The sequence below is a fragment of the Moschus berezovskii genome, chromosome 9 (assembly GCF_049115385.1).
Source record: "Moschus berezovskii isolate FMDL1 chromosome 9, NW_MosBer_1.0, whole genome shotgun sequence".
Classification (NCBI taxonomy): Eukaryota; Metazoa; Chordata; class Mammalia; order Artiodactyla; family Moschidae; genus Moschus; species Moschus berezovskii.
The window spans coordinates 106,440,492-106,452,901 of record NC_142468.1 but is presented as its reverse complement, the minus strand read 5'-3'; the positions used below and the strand labels follow the sequence as shown (position 1 = coordinate 106,452,901).

The window sequence follows — 12,410 nt, the reverse complement described above, 5'->3', positions numbered from 1 at the left end:
CTAACTTATCAGTCTCTTTATGGCATTCCTAATCTCTTTATTTCTCAGTGTATAAATGGCTGGATTCAAGAGAGGTGTGATTACTGTGTAAAATACAGCAAGGAACTTGTCCATCCAAGTGATGCTAGGTGGCCAGAGATAGATGAAGATGCAGGGTCCAAAGAACAGCACCACCACTGTGATGTGGGAAGTGCAGGTAGAGAGTGCCTTTGATGCCCCATTCTTGGAACGAAGACGGACAGTCACCAGGATGTAGGTGTAAGAGATCAGCAAGAGAATGAAGCAAGTTGTAGCCAAGATTGCACTGTCAGCATTTATCAACAGTCTCAGAGTATGAGTATCCATGCAGGCTAGTTTGATCACCAGAGGAATATCACAGAAAAAGCTGTCCACTATTCTGGGTCCACAGAAGGGAAGATCTAAAATGATAGCTAGTTGACTTGTGGCATGGACAAAGCCAATGATCCATGATGTCAATACTAGCCAGATGCACTTCTGTCTGCTCATGATGCTGGAGTAATGCAGTGGCTTGCAGATGGCTATATAACGGTCATAGGCCATTGTCACAAGCAGTACCATCTCACCTCCTGCAAATACATGCACACAAAGGATCTGGCTCATGCAACCCCCAAAGGAGATGGTTTTATTACCCTTTAGGAAGTCTGTGGTCAGTTTAGGAGTGGTCACTGAGGAAAGGCAGACGTCAACAAATGAGAGATTGGCTAAGAGGAAGTACATTGGGGAATGGAGATGAGAGTCAGTGATGATTAAGACCACAACAAAAAGGTTGCCCAGGACGATCATCAGGTAGACTGTAGAAAAATGGCAGTAAGAGGAATTTCTGGAGCTCCCTTGAATCACAGAGTCCACGAAAAATGAACTCAGGCACCACAGAATGATTTGCTTCCTCCATTTAGTACATTTCTAATGTGACCAGAAGAGATGAACTAAGAACTTCAAGAATGCAAAGAAGAATTTATGTTTGGGTGCTAGAAAGCAGATAAAGTGTACTCCCTTGCAAAATTGAAACCTTAGCAGTGTACTAAATTCCAAAATGAAAATAAAGTTTTATTGAATTTGTGGTCATTACAATCTCCTAGCTCCAGAGCTAATTAAATGTAGAAGGTGAAAGTTAAGTCGCTCAGTCGTGTTCGACTCTTTGTGACCCCCTGGACTGTAGCCCACCAAGCTTCTCCATCCATGGGGTTCTCCAGGCAAGAATACTGGAGTGGGTTGCCATTTCCTTCTCCAGGGGATCTTCCTGACCCAGGGATCGAACCCAGGTCTCCCTCATTGCAGGCAGACGCTTTAACCTCTTAGCTACCAGGGAAGCAGGTCAAAAACTTTACTTGTCAAAGGTATAGTTCTTATGGTTATGCAAAATTAATATTCTGATACAAGTGCCAGTAGTAATGTATTTCATAAACAGTTTTCCAAGACTTGAGCCTGCATTTTGTGCAGGGAAAATGCACGTGTAATATATATTTGGAAGTTCTTTTTTCCAGGCTTTATTCAGGACAGTAATTTAATACTAAATTTCTCACACAAAACTTGCTTCTCAGAAACAAAACTATTTCTAAGTAGATGTGTATGAACAGACTGAATTGAACCAGTTTTAAAACTGTGAGAAAGAATAGTTTATCAAGTTGCTTAAGAGAAGAGGTTCATGTTACAAAAGAAGCCCAGATGCCGGTTGCACTTTTCTAGTGCTAATATTTATTTCCATACATTTTGAATCTCCCCGTGATAGGATATATTCATAAAATTATATATTTCTGAGCCTGAGTAACTCCAATTATTAACATACATTGACTGCTCCTTGGCCCTCACTTGAAGCAAATTTCTTTTTTGAGAGTAGCCTAAATAACAAAATACTGAAAGCTATCATGAGTCCTGACTCTCCTTAGAAGACAACACATACATTTTAATATCACTTGTACCAAAGTGTATCAAAGTGTTCACTTATATAAATTGATCTCTGTCAAAATATATGCATATATGTTTTTCTATATTATGTAAGGCAAACAGCAAGGTCTTCTTTCCTTCAGTCAGTCAGTCAGTTCAATCTGACTCTTTGCGACCCATGGACTGCAGCACACCAGGCCTCCCTGTCCATCACCAACTCCCGGAGCTCACCCAAACCCATGTCCATTGAGTTGGTGATGCCATCCAACCATCTCATCCTCTGTGGTTCTCTTCTCCTCCCATCTTCAATCTTTCCCAGAATCAGGGTCTTTTCAAATGAGTCAGTTCTTTGCATCTGGTGGCCAAAGTATTGGAATTTCAGCTTCAACATCAGTCCTTCCAATGAATATTCAGGACTGATTTCCTTTAGGATTTGATCTCCTTGCAGTCCAAGGGACTCTCAAGAGTCTTCCCCAACACCACAGTTCAAAAGCATGCATTCTTCGGGCCTCAGCTTTCTTGATGGTCCATCTCTCACATCCATACATGACTACTGGAAAAACCATAGCCTTGACTAGATGGACTTTGTTGGAAAAATAATGTCTCTGCTTTTTAATATGCTGTCTATGTTGTTCATAACTTTCTTTCCAAGGAGTCAGCGTCTTTTAATTACATGGCTGCAGTCACCATCTGCAGTGATTTTGGAGCCCAGAAAAATAAAATCTGTCACTGTTTCCACTATTTCCCCATCTATTTTCCATGAAGTGATGGGACCAGATGCCATGATCTTTGTTTTCTGAATGTTGAGCTTTAAGCCAACTTTTTCACTCTCCTCTTCCAATTTCATCAAGAAGCTCTTTAGTTCTTCTTCACTTTCTGCCATAAGGGTGGTGTCATCCACATATCTGAGGTTATTGAAATTTCTCCCAGCAATCTTGATTTCAGCTTGTGCTTCATCCAGCCCAACACTTCTCATGATGTAGTCTGCATTTAAGTTAAATAAGCGGGGTGACAATATACAGCCTTGAGGTACTCCTTTTCCTATTTGGAACCAGTCTGTTTTTCCATGTCCAGTTCTAACTGTTGCTTTTATCTGTTGCTTCCTTTTCTCCTTCTTTATTTCTATTCTTTCCTCTTTAGTCTCTTTTCATATGTCTAATTCTTACTATCCTTTTTTTAAAACAATATAGTTTAGATATGAAGTTGAATAACTAGCCCTTATTAATTATCAAGTCTATGTTCAGAACTTTGGAAACATTTGCTAGATATTCCTTCCATAGGACTCAAAGCATTTTGCATTTCCAATTGCAATGTACAAATTGCCTCATTTTTTACAGCGTTGATAATACAATATATTGCCATTATGATAATGAGGAGTGGTATTGGAATATAATTTTAATTGTCTTTATTGCAAGATTAATAAATGATTTCCTTCTATTTTTGCAACTATTTACCTTATTTTCTGTGACTATCCTGCTCTCCCTTTGTCCCATTGGGTTTTGCTCTTTTCAGATTTAGACTATTTTTCAAAATGAAAAATCAACATGTTTTATGTCCATGTGACTATTATCTCAGTACTGAATTCCAACTTCTTTATCTTTGAAGTCAAGTGAAGTGAAGTGAAAGTGAAAGTCTCTCAGTCATGTCTGACTATTTGTTACCCCATGGACTATACAATCGATGGAATTTCTAGGCCAGAATACTGGAGTGGGTAGCCTTCCCCTTCTCCAGGGGATCTTCCCCACCCAGGGATCAAACCCAGATCTCCCACATTGCAGGTCAATTCTTTACCAGCAGTGCCATCAGGGAAGCCCCAAAATACTGGGTGGGTAGCCTATCCCTTCTTCAGTGGATCTTCCTGACCCAGGAATTGAATTGGTGTCCCCTGCATTGCAGTTGGATTCTTTACCAACTGAGCTATCAAATTTTGGTAATTTTACAGCATAGTATCTGATCAGCTATATACACACACATCATCTATTTTAATAATCACATTTCTTACTATATTGTAGGAAAAAAACTTGACTTTTTCCAAGTCTTAATTTAGAAAGTAATAGAACTAGAAAATAAACTGAGGTTTGTCTGACTCCAGTGCTTCCATAATTGCTTCCCTGCTAAAAATGGCTTGTGGTAGGAATCTTGATTTTGAGAAAACTAAAAAAGTAAAAACAAAATTCTGAAATAAGATATTTTGTTCTATAAAGAGATGACTGAGAAAAGAAACAAATGTAAATAACCAATAACAATAGGAAAAGAGGTTTAAGTTTACATTAAAATCAATTCACTTTCATTTTTGTCTTTAAATTGTATGGTGTTTTGCTTTGTTAATATTTGACTGCATCAAATATTTACTCCATTTACTAACTTTGATCAATGACAATGCTGAAAATAGAGTTATTGAATGGTCCTACAGTCCACTCTTGGGAATATACCCCAAGAAAACTCTAATTTGAGAAGATACATGCACCCTAGTGTTCATAGTTGCACTATTTACAATAGCCAAGACATGGAAGCAACCCAAGTGTCCATCGACAGAGGACTGGATAAAGAAGATGTGATTATTGTATATACAATGGAATACTGCTCCTCAGCCAGAAGAGAGAATGAAATATCGCCAATTGCAGTAACATTGGTGTACCTAGGGATTATCATATTAAGTGAAGTAAAGTGGGAATGCAAACTAGTACAGCCACTATGGAGAACAGTGTGGAGATTCCTCAAAAAATTGGAAATAGAACTGCCATATGATCCAGCAATCGCAATCCTGGGCATACACACCGAGGAAACCAGAATTGAAAGAGACACGTGTACTCCAATGTTCATTGCAGCACTGTTTATAATAGCCAGGACATGGAAGCAACCTAGATGTCCATCTGCAGACGAATGGATAAGAAAGCTTTGGTACATATACACAATGGAGTATTATTCAGCCATTAAAAAGAATACATTTGAATCAGTTCTAATGAGGTGGATGAAACTGGAGCCTATTATACAGAGTGAAGTAAGCCAGAAAGAAAAACACCAATACAGTATACTAACACATATATATGGAATTTAGAAAGATGCAAATGATAACCCTGTATATGAGACAGCAAAAGAGACATAGATGTATACAACAGTCTTTGGGACTCTATGGGAGAGGGTGAGTGTGGGATGATTTGGGAGAATGGCATTGAAACACGTATGTTGTCATATGTGAAACGAATCACTAGTTCAGGGTCGATGTATGTTATAGGATGCTCGGGGCTGGCATGCGGGGATGACCCAGAGGGAGGATAAAGGGAGGAGGGAGGTGGGAGGGGGGTTCAGGAGGGGGAACTTATGTAAACCCGGGGCAAATTCATATCAATGTATGGCAAAACCAACCAATATAATATTGTAAAATAATTTGCCTCCAATAAAAAATAAATTAACTACATTAAAAAAAAATGAAAATAAAAAAAAAATAATAATAAAAGAAAAAAGAATAAAAAAAAGAAAGTAAAAAAAAAAGGGAGAAACAAATATCATATGATTTAACTTATATGTGAAATCTAAAAGGAATGTGGATATAAATAAATAAATCTCCCTTATTTACAAAAGAGAAACAGAGTCACAGATATAAGACACAAATTTGTGGTTACCAAAGGGGATGGGGAAGGAGAGGGAGATAAATTAGGAGTTTGAGATTAACATACACACACTGCTGCTGCTGCTGCTGAGTCGCTTCAGTCATGTCCGACTCTGTGCGACCCCATAGACGGCAGCCCACTAGGCTCCGCCGTCCCTGGGATTCTCCAGGCAAGAACACTGGAGTGGGTAGCCATTTCCTTCTCCAATGTGTGAAAGTGAAAAGTGAAAGTGAAGTCACTCGGTCATGTCTGACTCGTAGCGACCCCATGGACTGCAGCCCACCCAGGCTCCTCCGTCCATGGGATTTTCTAGGCAAGAGTACTGGAGTGGGGTGCCTTTGCCTTCTCCGACATACACACACTACTATATATCAAATAGATAAGCAAGGACTTACTGTATAGTACAGGGAACTATATTTAATATCTTAAAAAAACTAATAAAAATATACATATGTATATATTTATATATGCACTGAGTAACTTTGTTGTATACCTGAAGCTAATACAACATTGTAAATTAACTATATTTCAATTAAAAATTAAATTTGAAACATATTTTATGACTATTACTGTTACTACAAACATTCAGCACAAGTGTTGTTATAAACTTTGGTGGCAATGAGTTGAATCAATCAGAAAAGAGAGCCAGTCCATTTTACAAGGGAGAGGTCACCTTCCTTCCCCAAATCACCCCATCTCTCTCAGATTGAATAGGTTTTAAGCAGAAAGATGGTTTACTGGACAGTGGTAAGAGGAAGGGGGTGCCCCCAAAAGACCTGGTTTCCTTCTTAAACAGTGAAAAAAAGTTGAAAGAAAAAAATTACAAAAACAGCATAACAATTTGCCAAGGTGACTTTGGTCCAATTTAGCTCTGCTTCAGCCCACAGTTATTGTACTGCTATTTTAAAATTTCTGTGATTTCTTAACACTTAGGGAAGGAAGGTCAAGAGATCAAGAGGTTTCAGTATAAGTATTTTATAAAAAAGAGATTTTTTTTTATATATGGGGGGAGGGGAAGGGTAAATGATTGTTTCCTCTTTCTCTGTGTCCTAGAAATGCATCAGCAAAGCCCAGAATCCACCAAGAACATTAAAGCAGTTATTCAAGCTAGAGAAATAATTAAGGCTATTCATGTTTGACACTTTAATAATATATTAAAATATATAAATTGCAAGTTTAAAAATGTATAAAAGACTGAGAAATTAAGAAAAAAAGTTTTTTTGAGTGTTTATAAATACAATTCCTTCCTCCAGAATTTGGCATGTATCCTTCCTAAATTTTTAATGAGGATTTATATTCATAAACATATTCTTTAAAAAGTATTTTAAATTTTTTCTGTGTCAAATTGTGTTTATTTTATAATTTCATTTTGTGTCTATCAATATGATTTGACAGTGTGTCTGTGTGAGTATATGGACTTCCCTGGAGTATTCAAAAGATGAATAAACCACAATTTATTAATCCTTTTAAAAATGATAGAACAAATAAAATCCAAAAGGAATTAGAAGATATCAGAATAAATGGAGCAGTCTTTAAGAACTGATCTCACCCAATGTGGGCATATGAGAACTTCTTAGACTGTAGAAAGGCAGTGTTGGTGAACACATCCACAAACCTGGAGGTGATGCATCCCAAGGTGACAGGCACAGTAGCTGCTGCCTTCAGAACCATCTCAATCTTTGCCCATGGATCTCTTCAACTGGACATTTATCTAGATTCTTTATTATATTTTTTAAATGATCTAGTAAGTTTAAATAAATAGACCCCTAAGTTCTGTGAGCCACTCTAGGAAGTTAATTGCAATGGAGGAGGAGACCCTGGGATCCTCTGAATTATAGACAAATCAGACAGAAGTTGTCTATAATCTGGGGACCTATTACCTCAGATTGGCGTCTGAAGAAGAAGAAAGAGTCTAGTGGGACTGAGCCCTTTACCTATGAGCTGAAGCATTATCTTCAAGCACACAGTGCTGAACTGAGTTAGATGGTGGGACACCCAGAATTAAGTTGTTGCAGATAATTGCTTTGTATGGGGCAAAACTTCTACATCTGATCAGAAGTGTCAGAGGTGGAGTGTTTGATGTGAATAGCAAAGGACACTCACAGGGAAGAAACAAGAGGCAGATGGAACTGAGTTTCTCTTTTCTAATGTTATATGATGTTTTTTCTAAACCAGTTACTATAATCTAGTTTTTCTTAGTCATTGAGTGTTGTCAGGTGGGCATGTAGTCCAGAATTAATGAGATATAAACCAAAGTCAGTTTTGGGGATCTGTCTTTCCCAAACAAAAGGACAAATCTTCATATGTAGATGGATTTTCCTGATCTTTTTTTTTTTTTCTTTATTTGCTGCTAATGTTATGCCAAAGTGAAACCTTATAGAGCCCATACACAAAGAGTAATAGTGAAAAGTTTAGAAAGAAACTGGACCCAAGATGCATGTTGAGTCACTTACTCAGAGCCCATGATGGTCTTCCGTCTTTGCCTTCTAGTACATGGTCATGTCTGTATCTGTAGCTTTATCACTGGTCTCCAGAGAAATCTATTGAGAGCTGAATATGATATACACAAATGGAAGTCCCACTTCCACCTTCAAGTTAACATGTCAAAACTGAACTTATAATATTATAATCTACCCCAGTGCCTTGATGAATATCATTACCATTCCCCCAGATGCCCATAGACACCTATGTGGCATTCTTGTCCATACTTCACTTTTATCTCTAGTTATACAATTTTTACTCTCAAATATGTCTCAATTCACACCTCGTCTCTTTACGTTTGCTTCTAGTCTACATGTTTTCCCATGTTGACAATTTAAAAGACTATTGATGCATTTCTCTTCTCCTTTCTCCCCCAGTTCCAGCTCATTGCATAGTCTGTTTCCAGCTATGTGCATTGAAAGTCAAATATGATCACGTGGTTTTGTACTTATATTCTTAATCAGTCAATCAAGAAAAATTTCCTGAAATCCACAGCATATCACATAAGACTGTGAGAAGTAATGAACAATATTTTTTTCAGAGGAATTTGCATAAACATTTTAGAAAGTGAACATGTCAGAATGTTACTGAATATATTTAAAAATTCCTAATTAAAAGAAAAGCTCTTGGTAAAATAGGAAGTGTTAATAAACACACAAATAAATAAAAATATAATTATTGATGTACAGCTGATATAGACTATTATCTTAGTTTCAGGTGTACAACATAGTTTTGTGAAAAATACATTATGAAATATTCACCTTTATAATAAGTCCAGTTAACTTCTATCATTTTAGAAGTTGTTACAGCATTACTGACTATATTTCTTTTTTTTTTATTATGTACATAACATCCAATGAATTATTCATTTCATAGCTGAAAGTTTGTCCCTCTAATACCCTTCACTTATTTCATTCATTTCTCCAACACTCAATCTATCTGGCAACCATCAGTTTGTTCCCTTTTTTAAGAGTCTGTTTCTGTTTTGTCTTATGTTTGTTTAATTTTTTAGATTCCACATATAAATAAAACCATATGGTATTTGTCTTTCTCCGTCTCACTCAGCATAATATCTTCAAGTTGCTGCAATGGCAATATTTTTTTTTCTCTTTTTTTCCCCTTAAAAATTATTTTAATTGGAGGATAAATGCTTTACAATATTGTATTTTTTTTTCAGTAGAGCAATCTGAATCAGGCATAAGTATACATATATCCCCTCCCTCTTGAACCTTCCCCACACCACCCCTATCTCACCGCTCTTTGTCAACACAGAGCATGTGTCTGAGCTCCCTGTTATATAGCAACTTCCAAGAGCTATTTTACACACAGTAGTTTTATACATGTCAAACAAAGCTACTCTATCAATTCTTCCTATCCTTTCCTTCCTCCACTGTGTCCACAAGTCCATTCTCTATGTCTTCATCTCTATTCCTGCCCTGCAAATATGTTCACATATAAAATTTTTATATATTATATATATCATAAGTATTAATATTTGTTATTTGTTTTTCTCTTTCTGAACTTACTTCACACGGTATGACAGATACTAGGTCCATCCACATCTCTACAAATGACCCATGTTCCTTTTTATGGGCTTCCTTTGTAGCTCAGCTGGTAAAGAATTCACCTGCAATTCAGGAGACCCAGATTTGATTTCTGGGTCAGGAAGATCCCCTGGAGAATGGATGGGCTACCCACTCCAGTATTCTCGGGCTCCCCTGGTAGCTCAGATTGTAAAGAATCCACTTGCAATGTGGAAGATGTGGGTGTGAACCCTGGGTCAGGAAGATCCCCTAGAGAAGGAAACAGCTACCTTGCTTTTATCTTTCTGAACTTATTTCACTCTTTATGACAGATGCTAAGTCCATCCACATCTCTACAGATGACCCATGTTGTTAGTTTTTACGACTGAGCAATATTCCATTGTATGTATGTACCACATCTTTATCTATTCATCTGTCAGTGGATATTTAGATTGCTTCCATATACTGGCTATTGTAAATAGTGCTGCAATGAACACTGAGGTCCATGTCTGTGAATTATAGTTTTCTCAGGGTATATGCCCAGGAGTGGGATTGCTGGGTCATAGTGTAGTTCTATTTTCTGCTTTTAAAGGAAGCTCTATATGGTTCTCCATAGTGGTTGCATCGATATACATTCCCACCATCAGTGCAAAGAGGGTTCCTTTTCCTCCGCTGGTACTCTAGCAATTATTGTTTGTAGATTTTGTGATGGCCATTCTGAATGGTGTGAGTGGATATCTCACTGCAGTTTTAATTTGCGTTTCTTTAACAAATTCCAAGAGGGCCTTAGGAAGCATTATTGTGAACAAAGCTAGTGGAGGTGATGGAATTCCAGCTGAGATATTTAAAATCCTAATATGAGGCTGCTAAAGTGCTACACTCAATATGCCAGCAAATTTGGAGAACCCAACAGTGGTCACAGGACTGGAAAAGTTCAGTTTTCATTCCAATCCCAAAGAAGGACAGTGCCAAAGAATGTACAAACTACTGTAGAGTTGCCAAAGAATGTACACACTCCCATACAGCTGGACTCATTTTGCATGCTAGTAAGATTATGCTCAAGGTAGGCTTCAGCAGTTTAAGTGAACCGAGAACATCCAGATATACAAGCTAGATTTAGAAAAGGCAGAGGAATCAGAGATCAAGTTGCCAGCATCCATTGGATCATACAGAAAGGGAATGCCAGAAAAACATCTAGTTCTGCTTCATTGACTATAGTAAAGACTTTGACTATGAGGATCACAACAAACTGTGGACAATTTTTAAGAAATGGGAATACCAGACCACCTTACCTGCCTCCTGAGAAACCTGTATGCAGGTCAAGAAGAAATTGTTAGAACCTTACATGGAACAATGGACTGGTTCAAAACTAGAAAAGGAGTATTTCAAGGCTGTATATTGTCACACAGTTTATTTAATTTATATGCAGAGTACATCATATGAAATGCTGGGTTAGATGATCACAATCTGGAATCAAGATTGACAGGAGAAATATCAATAATCTCCGATATGCAGATGAAAACACTCTAAGGGCAGAAAGTAAAGAGAAACTAGAGAGCCTCTTGATGAGGGTGAAAGAGGAGAGTGAAAAAGCTGGCTTAAAATGCAATATTCTAAAACCTAAGACCATGGCATCCAGTTCCATCACTTCCTGGCAAATAGATGGGGAAAAAGTGGAAACAATGAGTGTCTTTTCTTGAGCTCCAAAATCACTGTGGTTGTGACTGCAGATGTGAAGTTAAAAGATGCTTGCTCCTTGGAAGAAAAGCTATGACAAACCTAGACAGTGTATTAAAGAGCAAAGACGTCACTTTGCTGACAAAGCTCATATAGTCAAAGCTATGGTTTTTCCAGTAGTCATGTATGGATGTGAAAGTCTGAGTACCAAAAGAAGTTTCACCATAAAGAAGTCTGAGTACCAAAGAATTGATGCTTTCAAACTGTGGTGCTGGAGAAGCCTCTTGAGAGTCCCTCGAATGGTAAGGATATCAAACCAGTCAATCCTAAAGGAAATGAACCCTGAATATTCATTGGAAAGACTGATGCTGAAGCTCCAATACTTTGGTCACCTGATATGAATAACTGACTCGTGTGAAAAGACCCTGATGCTGGGAAAGATTGAGGGCAAGAGGAAAAAGGGACGGCAGAGGATGAGAAGGTTGCATCACATCACTGGCTAAATGAATAGGAGTTTGAGCAAGCTCAGGGAAATAGTGAAGGATAGGGAAGTCTGGAATCCTGCAGTTTGTGGGGTTACAGTCATACATAACTTAGTGACTGAATAACGAAAAGCAATGTATTATTTGATTCTGTTTGAAGAATTTTGTTGAGGACTTTTGCATCCATGTTCATCAGTGGTATTGACCTATAATTTGTGTGTGTGTGTGTGTGTGTGTGAGACATCTTTGGTTTTGATATCAGTTGGTGGTGGCCTTGTGGGATGAATTTGGGAGTGTTCCTCCCTCTGCAATGTTTTGGAGGAGTTTTAGTAGGATAGGTGTTAGCTCTTTCTCTAAATTTTTGATAGAATTATCCTGTGAAGCCTTCTGGCCCTGCCTTTTGTATGTTGAAAGATTTTTAATCATAGTGCTTGTGATTGATCTGTTCATATTTTCTTTCTTCCAGGTTCAGTCTTGGAAGATTGTATTTTTCTAAGATTTTTGTTGGTTTCTTCCAGGATTTCCATATTGTTGGTATATAGTTGCTTACAGATATCTCTTATGGTCTTTTGTATTGCTGCATTGTCAGTTCTCATTTTTCATTTCTAGGTTTGTTGATTTGAGTTCTCTTCTTGTTCTTTCTTAATGAGTCTGGCTAATGGTTTATCAATTTTTTATCTTCTGAAAGAACCAGCTTTTAGTTTTATTTATTTTTTACTGTTGCTTTCTTC

General features: G+C 37.5%; 1 pseudogene; it reads right to left on the bottom strand.

Annotated features, from left to right (window-relative positions):
* On the bottom strand, positions 1-913 carry LOC148776986 (olfactory receptor 4K15-like; annotated as a pseudogene).
* Positions 914-12,410: the final 11,497 nt, after the last annotated feature.